Source organism: Hyperoodon ampullatus (assembly GCF_949752795.1).
Source record: "Hyperoodon ampullatus genome assembly, chromosome: 17".
NCBI lineage: Eukaryota > Metazoa > Chordata > Mammalia > Artiodactyla > Ziphiidae > Hyperoodon > Hyperoodon ampullatus.
In genome coordinates, this window is record NC_136930.1 from 25430807 (window position 1) to 25446707 (window position 15901).

A 15901-nucleotide genomic window follows, 5' to 3' on the forward strand; every position below is an offset into this window, starting at 1 on the left:
GCAGTAGCAACCAAAAGGTGTTCCTCAAGAAAAATTATTCAGTTTAACAGAAATCAAGAAAGAAAAAAGGATGAAAGAAGGAAAAAGTGATATACAGAAATGTAAAAAAAAAAAAAATTAAAATAACCAAAAGACTAACAATCAATGCAGACATTATTATATTAGTTTACAAATTTAAATCCAACTTTCTGCTCTTCACAAGTGATTTAAGTAAAGCAAATTCCTCAGAAAGATTGAAAATAAAGAAAGGGGTTGCACTGTGTAAATATTGACCTTAAAAAGCTGAAGACATTATATTAATATCAGAATCAACAGATTTTAATACAAAACACATTGATGGAAATCTAGGACCCTACATATTAACAAAAACAAGAATGTGTAAAAGACGACTCTGCCAAACAACATGCCACTGATACTTACACCGAGTTTTTTCTATGATTCATTATCATGAATTGATAATGTGGCTATTTGTTATATATTAGAGATCCATATAATCTTTCTACTTTATTATGTTAATGTGATACATTGATTTTTACACCAAAATTGCATTTCCCAATTATTCTTACATATAGTTGGAATTGGTCTGCTAGTATTTGGTTTAGAACCGCTTTACATGGCTATGTTCATGGAAAATACAGAACTGTAATTTTTCTTGTATTATCTTTATTTGATTTTATGATGATTATTATTCAGACCTCATCAAATGAATTATTTCAAACTTCTTAGTCCTTTTGTTGTTGTGAAAATATGTCCATTTATTTGATCAATATATAATTTACCTGGGCCTAGAATTTTCTTTAAAAGAAGATGTGTAATTTGAACTTCAATTTCAGGTAAAATATTTTCTAATTCTTTTTGTGTCACTTTTAAGTTGTGGTTCCAAACATTTGTCCATTTTATTTGAATCTTCAAATTAGTAGCATAAGGTAGATTATATGACTCTCTAATTATCATTTTAATACTTGCAAGATTTATTAATGAACTTCATTTACTATTGATTTTGGTAACCTTTGCTTTGTCAATTTTTTCAATTTCATTAATATTTAAAAACAAATCATCTTGGTTTTGCTTATTTTCTATATGTAGTTTTCTCTTTTATTTATTTCTACTCTTATAGTCACGTTCATTTTATTTTCTTTATTTTAATTTGTCACACATGTTTTGACTTCTTCAGACAAATTTTTAGCTCAATGACTTTAAATATTTTATGTATTTTCAAACTTTTTGATTTTGTTTTTTATGCTGGTTTTCTGTTGTCTTATCTTTCAGTTCTTTAGTCCTCTAAACTGCTATGTGCAATTCTCTTTTTAAACACTCATTTAATACTTATTTCAGATTTTATTTTTAGAATTTTATTTGTAATTTTAAAGTTTTTTCATGAAATGTAATTGACATATAACCTTGTATTCGTTTTATGAGTACAACATAATGATTTGGTATATATTGTTAAATGATTATGACAGGAAGCTTAGTTAATTTCCATCACCACACATAGGTACAATTTTTTTTCTTTTCTTGTGATGAGAACTTTTAAGATCTACTGTTAGCAATTTTGAAATATACAGTATAGTATAAAGTATAGTCTCCATGCTGTGCATTACATTCCCATTGTCTTATATCTGGAAATTTATAACTTTGGATCAACCTCATTCACCACCCCCCACCTCGGGCAACTACCAATCTATTCTTTGTACCTATGAATGTGTTTTGCTTTTGTTTTTTATTTAGATTCCACATATGAATGAGGTCACACGACGGTATTTATCTTCCTCTGTTTGCCTTATTTCACTTAGCATAATGCCCTCAACATCCATCCATGTTTTTGCAAATGGCAAGATTTTCTTTTTTTACAGCTGAAAAATATTTCATTGTGTTTTTGTACATATATAGATGAATATTAAATAGAGAAAATATAGATATATCTACTTACCATTTTCTTTATCTATTCATCCATTCATGGACACTTAGATTGTTTCCATGTCTTTGTTATTGTTAAGTAATGTTGCGATGAACCTGGGGGTGCAGATATGGCTTCCCAGTCTCTTAGACCCTCAGCCTTCTGCTACTTAGTGTGCTTTTTTTCATTCCAGTATCTTGGCTCTTCCTGTCCTGACTACCATGGCAAACCACAACTCAGTCATATACATATTTTTTATTCCTCAATCATGAGAACTCAGTGGAGCCACACAACTTCTCAGCTCCTACAAACTTCTTGTCTTATCAACATCTCCATCTTAGTCATAAGAAATGCCTAGAAGGGAAAGTACAGGTGGTCAAGTTCCCTTCATGCATTCCTCTCCTCTCTTAGATCTCACATTTTGTCCTAGCTGTGTTGATAGCTCTCTTATGCTTTAAAATTGATGATTTTGAATTTTAATTCAGTATACCAAATGGATTGCAATAAACTATATCACCATGACTAAAAAATGAATCACACAGGAATGATTCTTAAGGAATAGGAAACAAAGCTATGGCCCTGTGTAAGGATAGAAATTAGAAACAGGACTCTCTCTCACTCAAAAAATTAGGACTCTAAAAAAGGCTCATTCACAGCCTGAGAGCAACCTAGAAAAATAAATAAATCCTGCTATTAACAAAGGGAGATAAATAGGTAAGTTGATGGATTTGATTATGGTGCCAGGTGTAGGGGGACCCAAGAGAGTATATAAACAAATCTCTGTCCTCACTATGGATTAGGTTCAAGTGAACAAAAATCCAAAACATTAATCACACTTGGTCTAATTTAGGATTTCTTCTTCACAGTACAATGTCAGATCCTTAGGTGACATACTTATGCAGAAGACCAGATTTCCATATAGAAAAGAAATATACCTATCCATCATTCAATAATAAATAAGTACTGGTATTCTCCTATTCAAACAAAAATCACTTAATTTCCATTTATAAAAGCAGAAAATTTATCTAAATGTCACAATTAAATTTGTTGAACTTAACTCATATTACATGCTTAATAAATTTTCATACTGTACCTCAGAGCTTATTTATATTTAGAAACAATTGTGAAATGATTAGTTATCATATTTCCCAATCTAAAAAACTTAAAAGATGAACATTAATTGAGAAGATAAAAGTTACTAGAGGTTAAGAAAGAAGGGCTAACAAATCTGACAGCAAGGGATGAAACTCAAGACCTTTGCTTGTTATGTAACACATGGCTTAATAAATCATTAATCTGTTTAATTATAATGTGGCACAGCAATGCAATCATTAATAAATATGGCCACAGTTCAACAAGAACTGCATACATTTGGTAAATGTAAATATCATGGGGAAAATTGAATATAAATTATTAAGAATCCTATTTTTAGTGTTTACAATGAAATGAGAGTGTGGGTTTAAAATTGTGCTCAAATTCAACAATGTAATTTTTTAAAAATTGGAATACAGATACCTATTCTGATATTTCACTGGAAAATTTCACTTCAGTCATCCCAGAGGTTGTACCCTGATTGTAGGAACTCACATGTGCCATGATACCTGTAGGAATACGAGAACTGATTAAGGCTCCAGGCATTGATCATCAATTTATACATGAGTTTACTGAGACTTCTACTGCAGATTTTAATGTGGCCCTTTAAGGAGTTGCTATTTTCTGTGACTTCTGAATTCTATCTGGGTTGAAGAAATCTGGTGAAACAGACTAAGATTCTATCTCCACATATACACTACGCAGTCATTTATCTCTACTAAAAGTTCAGTCCTATCTTCCCTTTGCTCCTTCTCACTCACTTCTCCCTGTCACTTCCCAGGTTTGTATTTTTGTTTCTTTATAATCAGCATTACTGCATGGATGGGAAATTCTGCTCTTTCTATCACTTCTGTCCAATATGCTTTACATATGCCCAAAAGAGTCCTTTTGCCAAAGTAACACAATACCTGTCAAAACTCTGTATTTTTTACCCTCAGATATTCTGCCTCTGAGGCAATGTGTCTTCCTGTTTAATGCAAGGGAAGAAGAAAGGGGAAAAACAGGAAGAAAACTAGAGACAAATATACACATGTATGCTTATATAAATGAGATAATCCTCCATTATCAGGAAAAGAGATTTCCTGGATACCTATCACTTTCTTATTGATAGTATATGTGAAAATATATAGAGAGATTATAGTTACAATTTTATTAGTCAGTTATATAAACTAATATATATGTATAAATGTGTTAATACATATACTTAAAAATAGGTTCACTCATATGTAGACAACTGATGGATGTTTAGACCAATAATAGACACTGAATAATATTAGACACAATAGATGGTTAAAGTAAGTGGGTCAAACAGGATTGAAAATAGACCACATAAATGTATGTAGTTAAAATTATATCCAGTATTTAAGAACATTTACTGTTCTACTGATAGTACATAAAAGTTTAAAAATAAAGCAAGTAATAATTTAGGAATGCTAAACATTGCATAAATGCCTTAATAAAATTAGCAAACATGGTTCATCTGTTTAAAAAACGTCTGCTATGGCATTCTGTTTCTGAAATGATTTTCTTCTTTACCAAATTTAGAGATGTGGGAGAGGAAAGCAGTGTCAGCTGCACAATCCCTTCTCCTTCTCTATCTCTTTCATCACCAAATTTTCAATACCCACAACACTGACTTTTATTGTGGGAATATAAAGCCAAATTAGCTCTCTAATTTCTCCATTTTTGGTAAGCCAAAGAATTGCTCTCTCTCTCTCTCTCTCTCTCGTTTTATTAAAGTACTCCTCATTTCACCATCTAGAAATATCTTTATACAAAATTTTGGTGCATTAGCTGGTTATGAACATTTCAGTGTATAACATTTAAAACAGTTCACAGTATTTTTTTTTTTTTTTTTTTTTGCTGTATACGGGCCTCTCACTGTTGTGGCCTCCCCCATTGCGGAGCACAGGCTCCGGACGCACAGGCCCAGCGGCCATGGCTCACGGGCCCAGCCTCTCCGCGGCATGTGGGATCTTCCCAGACCGGGGCACGAACCCGTATCCCCTGCATCGGCAGGCGGACTCTCAACCACTGCGCCACCAGGGAAGCCCCACAGTATATTTTTTGAATAAATGTACTGTCATTTAAATGGGACCATACAATTGATTTTTTTAATTTTTTCATCTTCCTTCTTAACAAAATTTTACGTGTATGATACATTATTGTTGACTACTGGTACAATGTTGTATAGCAGATCTCTAGAGCTTAACTGATAACTTATGTCAGTTGATTAGTAACTCCTCATTTTCCTTCTCCCAAGACACTGGCAACCAGCATTCCACTCTGGTTCTGTGAATTTAACTATTTTAGATACCTCATGTAAGTGGAATCATTCAGAGCTTGTCTTTCTGAGACTGACTTGTTTTACTTAGAATTATGTCCTCATTATACTTCATCCATGTTGTTACATATCATGGCATAACCTTCTTTTTTTTAAGCCTGAATAATATTCCAATATCCATATAGATTATCTATATTTATGATATATATATATATATATATATATATATATATATATATATATATATATATATATATATAATCTATTCATCTGGCAATGGATGTTTAGACTTTATAGTATCACTTAGAGATCCCAATTTCAATTATACTAATATAATTCAATTTTACTCCATACTATTTTCCATAGCAGCTACACTATTTTGCAGTCCCACTAAAAAGTTCAAAGCTTCCAGTCTCTCCACATCCTCACCAACTGTCACCTTTTGCTTTTTGATGGTAGCCACTCTGACAGCTGTGCAGTGATATCTCATTGTGGTTTTGGTTTTCACTTTCCTGTGATTAGTGATACTGAACATTTTTTAAAAATACACCTATAGGTCATTTTTATGTCTTCTTTGGAAAAATGTCTATTCAAGTCCTTAGCCCATTTTTCAGTTGGGTTATTACATTTTTTTGTTTGTTTGTTTAGTATTGAGTGGTAAGTGTTCCTTACATATTTTGGAGATTAACCCTTTATCAGATAATAATTTGCAAATATTTTCTCCCAATCTATGGGTTGCCTTAAAGTAAAATCTTCATGAGACATGTATTAGAAGTTGCATGCTCCTTATCTGATTACAGTCATTTATTATAAGCCAATATAGAGGTTCAAAATACCATCTAAATGAAAGCTAGTTGTTTAAAACTCATTAGTTTAGCCCAACAATAAATGAATAGAAACACAATCACTTTAGTTTCCATGACTACTTATACTACTTTTTAAAAATGACCTCTTAAATAATAGCTGACATGTATTTTCATTCAGCAAACGCCGGTAATTGTCCAAGGCATTTTCCTATATTACTCACAGTAGGCTTAACAGATTGATACAACGACTATCTAATTTATTTAGGATAAAATCTTTGGTCACAATTTTTCACCCCTCACAATTTTTCACAATTTTTTGGTCACAATATCCACACAATTTGTGATATAACTTTTCAGACTCACCACAAAACATGTACTGTTTTCTCTATACCTTTGCAAAAATATCACTGTGTGAAAATGCTTCCCTTGGTAAGTTTGCTCCACCTAGTTTGGTGCCCAAATCATCCCCTCTGCAATAGACCTAATCAGTTAAGTTCCTCATCTCCCAAACTGAATTGAAACAGAGCTTCCCCAAGTGATCTACTCTAATCAGATTAGTGAGCATATAAATGCTTTTTTGTGTGTTATGCCACTGAGATTTCTGAGGTGTTTATTTTGCACCAGGAGCTGATAAATGCATAAATTAATAACTACAAGTGGAGCATCGCCATAACAAACATTTAAAACATGCAGCAGTGTATTTGGTATTGGGTGAGAGATACCTGGGAAAAACTGTTATGTAGTGTTGAAACATTGGTAAAACTGTCATCTAAAGGAAATCATAATACAAAAATTATATCAAACTATGTATGGACTTAGGGAAGATGATGTTCATGCAGAAGGTGGAAAGCTTGACTTTGCTACATTTAAGGTCTACATTAAACAGATGAGTTCAAAAAAATAAAATTAAATTAAAAAACTGGCTAGCCTGCAACTGGAATATACAGGAAATATAGGCAATGTAGAATTTGCATTTACCAGTAAAAGGTATCATATTGAGACACTTACTTGATCAAAGATTAAACCAAATGGCTGGCCATTAAGATATAGCCTGAATATTTCCACTTTCAGTTCTCATATAGAAAGAGCTTAGAGGTCATCACTCTCTCTTTCTAATAAGGAAAATCCTGAAAAACTGAAAATCAATGACATTTCTTATTCAGAGAATTAAGGTCACATGAAAAAAAGCACTAGTCTAAAATCTAGAAAGATGGGCAAATACAGAAAATCACAGGCCATATCAGCTTATGTGGAGCCATAGACTGGTAGGTACAATGAAACAGTAACTTGACTGGTTGCTGAGGCTAGTACAAAAGCTAGAGTGTAGAATAGTGAAAGAGAAACTCCTGGAGACTGGGGTTTGGGGAGCCCCTACATTTTTATGGGTCTTTCCTCCAGTAATCCCAGCAGGTTCTGATGATGAATAGCCAAGAATAACTCTTATGTTTCTGGAATAGATAAGGGAAAAGTAGTTATTTTTTAATCTACCCAGTATTCTTTATAAGAAGGACATAATCTTCAAGTAAAAAGATTTAATACAGATTTATCATATGTGAAAGAAGGAATGTTACCCAACTAACACCACTTTTAGCTCAACAAAAGAAGAAAGTAAAAGATGACATACAATTGCAAAGGTCATAACTTAGGAACACAGGCCACTAAACACTAAGACTTAATCAAAGGATTATAGAATATTTGTTTCCCACTCACACACAAATATTACCACCACATCAGCAGAGCTTCTATGATTCAATCATGTCAGATTTTCAACAGAATTTTACAAGATCGGCTAAAAGGCAAGAAAAACATAGTTGGAAGTTATAAATCAAGCCTCAGGACCATATTCAGATATGGTAGAGATTTCACGAGTAACAGAACAGGAATATGAAATAACTGTGACTAATATGTTAAGGGATCTAATGGAAAAAGTAGGCACTATGTAAGAATGAATGTATAATGTAAGCAGTGAGATGAAAATCCTAAGAAAGAATCAAAATGAAATGCTTGAAATAAAATAAATAAATAAATAACAGAAATAAAGGATGTCTCTGACGTGCTCATCAGTGGACTGGACACGGCTGTGAAAAGACAGTGAGCTTGAAGATATGCCAATAGAAATTCCCAACACTCAAATGTGTGTATGTAGTTATGAAAGATTTCAACTCTGTTTCCTCTGACTTAACATCATCCTGAATCTTTGATTATCATTTCCTAGATTTATGCCTCAAATAGTTCATTCTCTTCACCATGTATTTCTAAATAATATATTTATGATTTTTTTAACCTTATAAAACAGATTATGCTAAATATCTTTTGGAAATTAAATGTGTTAATAGTATATTGTTAGGTTCATCATTTTTTTCTCTGGGTGTGGTACAATTGTTCAGACTACTGGTATATTAATGCTATTCTCTGACTTTATTAATGTTTATTTGTGCCCTCTCCCATCAGTGAGGATTTGGGTTGTTGCCAGATTCTTGCTCTTATGAAAGGTTCTACTATGAATGATCCTGTACATAATCTCTACATTGTAGAGGTGTGACTAATTCTCTTTGGTATATATCTAGGTGTGAGTTTGTTGAATCATGAGATAAGTGAGGTTTCAAGTATACCAGATAAGTCAAAATTTCTAAAAGTGGCTCTACCAAGTTATGCTTCCTCAGCAATTACAGGAGATCCTGTTGATTCACACTCTCTCCAGCCTCTGGTATTGATAAAAACTTTTTTGTTTTTGTCAATAAAAAGGATATAAAATGATATACTACCTGATTTAATTTTTGATTTTCTGGTTATTACTAAGATTAGTAATATCTTATATGCTTATTGTCCTGATTTATTTTCTCCTCTGCAAAATGTCTGTTCAGTTCTAATGCTCATTTACCTTTCTATTGGATTTCTCATTTGCTGTAGGAAATTTTATGCATCAGTGTTGTTTTCCAGAACCTGTGGGTTTGTTATTGCTTCTGATAAGGACACTAACCTCACTTGCTGAGTGACAGAGACATGGAGGATAGCAAAGCCCTGTGTTCTAGAGTGGTCACATCAGAGCTCAAAAATCAATTTTAAAATACTAAGAAAAAGCCTATAATTAAACCACTTTCTATGAAAGGTGACTGTCAATTGCCTCAAGGTAGGCTTAGAGACATGTGGTTCTTCACTCTCTGTCTGAACTGAACAGTGACATCTGATTCTTTCTCTTTTTTTTAAATTGAGATATAACAGACATACAACATGGTATAAACTTAAGGTATACAACATGTTGATTTGATGCACTTATTCATTGCAATGTGACTACCACCATAACATTAACTAACACTTCTATCATGTCACATAATTATTTTGTTTTTGTGATGAAAAGTTTTAAGATCTAGTCTCTTGGCAACTCTGAAATATGAAATCCAGTATTGTTGCCTATAATCACATTGCTGTGCCATAGATTGCCAGAATTTATTCGTCTTCCAGTTGCAAGTTAATTTTCTTGTTACTTTACTTTTTAATGTGTTAATTTCATCTTTAAAAATTATAGTTTACTTAAATATTATATTATTTCATGTGTACAACATAGTGCTTTGATATTTTCATAGATAGATATTTCATTTTATATTCACATAAAGTTATTATAAAATATTGACTATATTCCTTGTGCTGTACATTACATCTTTGTATCATATTTATTTTATGCAAGGTAGTTTATGCCTCTTAATTCCCTTTACCTATTTTGCCCTTCCACCCACCACTCTCCCCATGGGTAACCACTAGTTTGTTCTCTATATCTGATAGTCTGTTTCTGCTTTGTTATATTCACTCATTTATTTTATATTTTACATTCTATACATTAATAAAAATATACTTTATCTGTTTCTTACTGTCTTACTTATTTCACTAAACATAATACCCTCCATATCTAACCATGTTGTTGCAATTGGCAAAATTTCATTCTTTTTTATGACTGAGTAATATTTTGTTTTATATACGTATATGTGTATATACCACATCTTCTTTATCCATTCAATACTTGATGGACACTTAGATTGTTTCCATATCTTGGCTATTATAAATAATTCTGCTACGAACAATGGGGTACATATATCTTTCTGAATTAATGTTTTCATTTTCTTTGGAACATATCATAGTGTTATTTTTATTTTTTTTGAAACCTTTATACTGTTTTTTATAGTGGGTTCACCAATTTATAATCCCACCAACAGTGTACTTGTGTTTCCTTTTCTCCACATCTTCAACAACACTTGTTATCTTTTTCAATGTTCGATGTAGTCCTTCTGACATGTGTGAGGTGATATCTCATCATGGTTTTGATTTGCATTTCCCTGATGATTAGTGACTTTGAGCATCATTTTTTTCCCTTTGTTTTGAGATATGGTGTATCATGTTGATTTGCAGGTATTGAACCATGCTTGCACCCCTGGAATAAATTCCATTGATCATTATCAATTTATATATTATTGAATTTGGTTTCTTAATATTTAGTTGAGGACTTTTGCAAATATGTTCATCAGGAATATTGACCTATAGCTTATTTATTTATTTTTTAGTGTCTTTGTCTGCTTTTGTAATCAGGGTAATGCTGGCCTCATGCAATGGGTTTGGTAGTTCCCTCCTCTTAAATTTTTGGGAATTGTTTAAGAAGTATAGATATTAACTCTTTTTTAAATATTGGATAGGGCTTCCCTGGTGGTGCAGTGGTTCAGAGTCCGCCTGCTGATGCAGGGGACATGGGTTCATGCTCCTGTCTGGGAAGATCCCACATGACACAGAGCGGCTAGGCCCTTGAGCCATGGCCACTGAGCCTGTGCATCCGGAGCCTGTGCTCCACAATGGGAGAGGCCACAACAGCGAGAGGCCTGCATACTGCAAAAAAAAAAAAAAAAAAAGAAAAAAAAAATATTGGATAGAATTCCCCTGAGAAGCCAACTTGTTCTTCACTTTTGTTTTTTGGGAATTTTTTGATTATTGATTCAACTTCAGTATTAGTAATCATTCTGTTTGGATTATCTATATTTTTACTAGTGGAATTTTTCCATTCTTATAAATTCTTACTTCTTGTTGTAGACTTTTCTTTCCCACTTAGAGAAGACCCTTTAACACTTCTTTTAGGGTCAGTTTAGTATTGATAAACTCTTAGTTTTTGTTCATCTGAGAAGTTTTTAATATCTCCTTCAATTCTGAATGATAACCTTACTGGGTAGAGTATCCAGTTTGTACATTTTTACTTTTAAGCACTTTAAATATACCATGCCACTCACTTCTGTCCTGAAAAGTTTCTGCTGAAAAATCAGCTGATAGTCTTATGGGAATTCCCTTGTGTTGACTAGGAATATGTGACTGTTGTTTTCTTCCTGCCTTTAAAATTATTTCTTTAACTATAAATTTTGTCATTTTAATTATGATATGTCTTGGTGTGGGTCTCTTTCGATTCATCATGTTTGAGACTCTCTGTGCTTTCTGTATATCTCTTTCCTTCTGCAGGTTAGGTAAGTTTTTGGCCATAATTTTATCAAATACCCTTTATGCCACTTTCTCACTGGCTTCTCCTTCTGGGATCCTATAATATGAAAGTTAGCACGCATGATGTTGCCTATGAAGTCCCTTAAACCAGCCTTGTATTTTTTTAAATTCTTTTTCTTTGTGTAGTTGTGATTGAGTGACTTCCACTATCCTGATTTCTAAGTCACTTATCCATTCTTCTGTATCAGCTAATCTGTTGTTGTTTCCCTGTAGTGTATTTTTTTATTTCAGTTATTGTATTTTTCAGCTCTAATTGGTTCTTTTTTATATATTATAGTTCTCTATTGGGGTTCTTACTTTTTTACTCTATTATTTTCCTGAGTTCAATTACTATTTTTTGATCTCTTTATCAGGTAAATTATTTATCTCTGTTTCAGTAGAATTTTTTCTGCTGTTTTATTTTGTTCTTTCATTTGAAACATATTCCTATATCTTCTTATTTTTGTTTGACTTTCTCTGTTTTTGTCTATAGATGTAGGCAAAACAGTAACCTATCCTTGTATTGAAAGTGTGTAAGTACATGGGCAAGGAAGGTGTGTCAGAATGTCCCTATTCAGTCTGCACCTTCCCGATTTCTTTGCTGGGAGAGCTGGATCTGAAGTGAGCATGGATGTCTTGCATCTTCTCCTGAGGTGTGCTGCCTTGGTGGAAGTTGGAGTGGCTAGAGCTAGAGCCTGATCTGAGCTGGAGCTTCTCTCTGGCATAATGGCAGTCTCTGTGGTGGTAGGGGCAAGGCAAGTACTCATTCTGAGTTTTGGCTCCACCTCCACCTTGGTCAAGTTGGGGTCGGAGATCTAGGAATTGGAGCTGTACTTTTGGCTGTCTCTGAGTCTCTGTCCTGACTAGTGGCAGAACAGGTTGTGATCTGGCTCCATCCTTCCCTGATGAGGGCACACACATTGGTAATGATGGTCTCTGTCTTAGCGGGAAGCAGTGCTAGGGCTGGAGGGGTTGAAGCAGGAGCCCAGTGCAAGTTCCACCGCACTCTGTGTGGTCCTGGAAGTTCAGCCAGAGCACCATACATTTTTCAGTTTGCTTCCTCTTCACTGAGACTGGGAGCAAGTAAGTCTGTGGGCATGTTTTTCAAGAGCAGAGTCTTGATTACTTACACCCCTCAGGTAAACCCCACTGTTTTTCCAACCTACTAAGGGGGGGCTCCTTTTCCCAGCGTTAGACCTCAGGGCTGTGGTGTCTAATATAGGACTTAAACCCTTCAATCCTAAAGGAGGAACCTCAAACCTGTGATGTACCTCTCCTTTTCTGGGTCACCTGCTAAGGGTGTGGGTCCCAAGTAGATTATTTCTCCTCCCCTACCACCAGACTCCATGTGGTTCTTTCTTTACAGCTTTGGTTGTAGAAGAGCCATTCTTCTAGTCCTCAGATCATTCTCAACCAGAGTTATTTTTTTACATATATAGTTGTAATTTTGATGTGGTCATGGGGGAAGGTGAGCTCTGGGTTTTCCTACCCTGCTATCTTGATCCTGTCTTCTTTCTTTACTTTAAAATTCATGGCATGCACTTTAACCAAAACAGATGGTAGGAAGTATTGTATGACTGTAGGTCAGCCTCTCTTTGAGCACTGGCTGGCCCAGCTCTCATCTGCAGCTTTTGGGGGTGAGGGGTAGCAAGGGAAAAAAGGGTTCAGAGCCTACTTCTACATTGTCCCCTTCTGACTGATCACCTTAATCCCCAGGGCTTCTGCAGATACATGCACATTGTCCCCAGGTTGGCTGGACCTTTATTTTTCTTTGGTTTATCAAACTGGAAATTCACAGGATAGGGATGAAGTCTCTCAATGTGACCCTTTTGGTCTTGACTTGTCTTGAACTTTTCTGTGCAGCCTAAAACCAAGACTATATATACCCTACCTCTTGGTAGGGAACTGGAAGAATGCATTGTGTCACTCTAGGATGTAGCTATACAGCAAGTATCCAGAAGGAAATACACATTTTCAAAAGAGATGCTCTTTCTGTACAACATGTACCACTGGTGATCATCACCCTCCAAGGTATAAAATACCTGGCAGGATCCTGTCACTTAGCATGTAAAACTGGACACCTGTGCCTCTAAGGTGCCTCAGCCTCCTGTAAGAGGTGCCACTGCATTTCCCTGTTCTTTAAAATTCCCCTCCACGATCAGTGGCTCAGCCATCCCAAGCCGCCATTCCACTTACTTCTACTATTTTGTACTGTGAGATAGTATATTTCAATAAAATGTTTATATGTGAGATATATGTTTACATATGTATGTATTAATATATATGTGCATATATATTATGTATACATATATATCCATATATGAATATATGGAGATATATTTTTATCCCTTAAAAAAAATCTTCATAGCTTTCATTGTGTGGATATATCATACCGTATTTAACAAGTCTCCTGATTAAGTAGGTATTTGAACTATTTCCTATATTGCCCTATTACAAATCATCCTGCCGAGAATAGCCTTATGCATACTTATTTGTCATAATTGTGTTAAAGAGACTTTGGAATAGAATGTTGGAAGTGGAATTGCTAAATTAAAATGGTATATTTGATTTTAATTTTCCTAGAATTTTCAAATTTTCCTCCATACTGTTTACACCATTCTGCATTCTTACCAGCAATATGAGAAAGTGTGCCCATTCCCCACAAATTAACCAACAAAGTGTTTTGTCAAACTATTATGTATTGCCAATCTGATTGTTGAGGAAATGGTATCTTTGGGAGTCTTAAATGGAGTTCCTTATATTAGAAGGAAAGTCGTACACATTTTACTTCCCATTTTACTGTTATTTCTCATTTTTTTTCCTTTTTGTCCATTTTCTTATAGGGTTTTTGGTTTTCATTATTCAGAAGGTCTTCATTTGATAGTGATAGTAAGCCTTAATCTATTTACACATATTGCCCCCGGTTTAGACATTTTCATCTAAGGTTAGTGAAGAATCAAGATATAAATCTTTGCTTTGCACTTCCAGTGAAATGTTACTGATGCTGATGCTGTGGCCACCAAATTATTAGCTGCTAACTTACCCACATTTTATTATAAGACTTGAAGTTTATTGATGGTAATGACTGAATTTAACCAAAACCATCATGTAATCTGAAGTCTTGTGTTATTATCTGAGAAAGAAGCTTCTGATCACTGTAGATTGTTATTTAAAATCTTTTCCTTCACTTGTATTTTTATTTGTAATATATTTGCATATGCTGACTTCATTACGCAATTATTTAAGACAGTGTTTCCTTAAATGTTGAGTTTAGAAATATAAACGAGTAATGCACTTTCAAGAAAATAACATCATATTAAATTTCCAAGAGATTTTACTTTCATTGTATGAATGACAGATTTATTTTTTTTAATCACACAGTAGAAAAAACTTTAAAACATGTATCGTGCTATGTATGAATACTTTCACTCTCAAAGGACATCCATTTATTTATTTTTTGAACAATCAGATTGATAGTAAGCTCTGAATGTTGATATCATTATGTAAAAAGTGCAGTAAAGGTTTTATTTTCTTCGAGCACTATTGTTTAACCTATGATAAACATTGTTCCATCTTGTTTGAGCATCATGTATTAAAACTGGACAAGGCAGTTCCAAAATCTCTTGTAACTCATATAGTTTACCTTCAACTAAAAAAGAATGAAAAATCTCCATGAAGTTATCTTGACTATGGCTTGTTAAGGTGCTAAAATATGAGCTGTTATAATTATTTTCTGATGCACATGGAAGTTTGTGAAGAAAATAGCACATGCTTGTGATTCTTAAATTACTTATAGCCATATGTGTTCTTTTGTCAATGGCAATTGCATGACAATTTATTGGTTATTCATTATATAAATATTTTTCAATTTGATTTGTTATATTTATGAAAGATGAAAACCAGAAATTCTCACAATTTCAATGCACATGGAAAGCTGTTCATATATTTAAAATAATTAAAACTGACATTTTTCATAGCATACATATTGCTTTGCCTCTGAGATATAATGATAAACTACACAATCAAAATATTAATTGTGCAGAAATTAAGGACTGTTATAAAAGATGTTGAAATAGTCATTTGGTCTTGAGGTCTCTAGAGGCCGAATTTGAAATCCATTTGAAATTTTGGGGCAAACATCAAGGCCAAATCCAAAATGTACTGTTATAAATTAGATAAATTCTCTCTCTTTAAAAGTTGATTATATAATAAGCAAATATGTGGACACTATTTTATTACTGAACTAGTTGCTGACATATTTTGAATTTATTTACCTCTATTTTAAATTCTGACTAACTTTAAGTTAAAACAATCCTT